At 38.1% G+C, this 2260-nt stretch overlaps 1 pseudogene; it reads left to right on the forward strand.

Moving 5' to 3' along the window:
* The first annotated feature begins 1267 nt into the window (after positions 1–1267).
* Positions 1268–2047, forward strand: LOC109453115 (small ribosomal subunit protein eS4, X isoform; annotated as a pseudogene).
* The last annotated feature ends 213 nt before the right edge of the window (positions 2048–2260 follow it).

Below are 2260 nucleotides of genomic sequence, written 5' to 3' on the forward strand. Positions count from 1 at the left end.
TCACATAGAAACTTAGCAAACATATTTGCCGTTTCTTTGTGATAATGCAAACTATATTTCTGAGAAAGGGGAATGTAGATCCTAGTGGGATTTATTTCAGTTAAATCAAAATTTCTTCATTTCACTTGTGTCCCTTACAAAAGGGGAAGAACCATTAGATGACTTATAATGGATAGAAGACTTTAGGCATGTATAGGGAAATCTGACAATTAAGTTTCCGGGAACAAATGGTCTTGTCTTGCACCCAATGTTATTATAACTAAACCCTGATGAGACTGTAGAACCCCACACCAAATCTCAAAAATATTAAATTTATATGCCAAATAGGAAAAACAAACCATGTTTACCTTTCCTACCTTTAGAATTGTTTTCAGAAAGTTAATGGACTGTAAACAAATATTTCTCTGGGTTCTGAGCTTCCCAATCAGTGTACAGCAGAAAGGGTTACAATTTTATGCCTGAGATATTGGTTGCCTTTGGCTTTGGGGTACATGAGTAATGGCCGGGAGGCTAGACTCATTACAGAGATAGAGAGGTCTGACAATACACCCTTTAGTAATTCTTTGGATATGCTCTAATGCCTGGACATCTAGTTAGTGTCTAGAATGAATATACATTGCAATTTATCATGGACAAGAGGCCCAAGAAGTAAATGGAAAAGTTCCAGATATCCAAGACAGATAGGACATAGCCCTAGTGAGTTCAGAGGAAGATGTTGGAGGAGGGATTAAAGGATGGGATCTCCTTGTGGGCACAGGTCTGGATGATGGCTCCAAATCTCTGTTTCACAAATTTGAGATACTCTTTTCCACTTGCAGTAGACACGACTTTAGGTGGCCTCAAAGCTAGCAGCAGAAAGACTGCTCTAACAACGCATGGATATTCTGAAAATTAGAACTACATGAAACTTTGAAATACTTGATATGAAAACTTTTCTGTGGATCTGTAATTCATTTGCATCATCATAGTAATGTTTAATATATTGCCTTTATAGGAAAAGAGCAGAAGAGCTTTTCTTTAAATATAATACTATTTCTTGTAAATGCTATTTCTTGTATATCTATTTTCTTGTAAATATAATACTATTTCTTGTAAATATAATACTATTTCTTGTAAAAATGGTTTTGCCTATTTCACCAATAGTCAATGGTGACTCTCAAGAATATGAAGAGAGTTTTGTTAAAATCTTGTTCAAGAATTGTGACTGACCTTTCCAAACATAAAAAAATATTAAAAACTCATTGCTCTTTCGATGCCCAGTGCAGCCATGGCTCATAGTCCCAAAAAGCATCTGACGCATGTAGCGGCTCCAAAGCATTGGAGGCTGGATAAACTGACTGGTGTGTTTGTTCCTCATCCATCTACCAGTCTCCATGAGCTGAGCAAATGTCTCCCTCTCATCATCTTCCTAAGGAAAAGACTGAAGTATGTCCTAACAGGAGATGAAGTAAAGAAGATCTGCGTGCAGCAGTTTATTAAGATTGATGGCAAGGTCTGAACTGATGTAACTTCCCCTGATGCTTTTGTGGATATCATCAGCATCTGCAAGATCGGAGAGAATTTCCATCTGATCTATGACAGCAAGGGTCGCTTTGCTGTTCATCACATTACACCACTGGAGGCCAAGCACAACTTGTGCAGAATGAGAAAGATCTTTGTGGGCACAAAAGGAATCCCGCATCTGGTGACCCACGATGTCTGCATCCTGGTCCCCTCATCAAGGTCAATGACACCATTCACGTTGATTTCGAGACAGGCAAAATGACTGATTTCATCAAGTTTGACACTGGTAGCCTGTGCATGGTGACTGTAGATGCTAACTGGAAGAATCGGTATGATCACCAACAGAGAGAGACACCCTGGATCTTCTGATATGGTTCCTGTGAAAGACGCCAATGACAACAGCTTTGCTACCCAGCTCTCCAATATTTTTGTTATTGGCAAAGGCAACAAACCATGAATTTCTCTTCCCCATGGAAAGGATATCCATCTCACCATTGCTGAAAAGAGAGTCAAGATACTGGCAGCCAAACAGAGCAGTGGGTGAAAGGATCTCTTGGTGACATGCTTGGAAGAGTCTTTGTACTTAATTAAAGATAATATAGCATGAAAAAAAAATCATGAAAGCAAGCTCAATTTTCCACTTTAAAAAATTTCAGAGTTTTAAATGTGTTGGGGAAGTTTCATAACAATTTAACATGTAGAATAATATTTATTCATGTTATCAAAGAAAGTGCAAAAAAATTTTGTTTTTCACCGT

Source organism: Rhinolophus sinicus, linkage group LG06 (genome assembly GCF_036562045.2).
Source record: "Rhinolophus sinicus isolate RSC01 linkage group LG06, ASM3656204v1, whole genome shotgun sequence".
NCBI classification, from domain to species: Eukaryota; Metazoa; Chordata; class Mammalia; order Chiroptera; family Rhinolophidae; genus Rhinolophus; species Rhinolophus sinicus.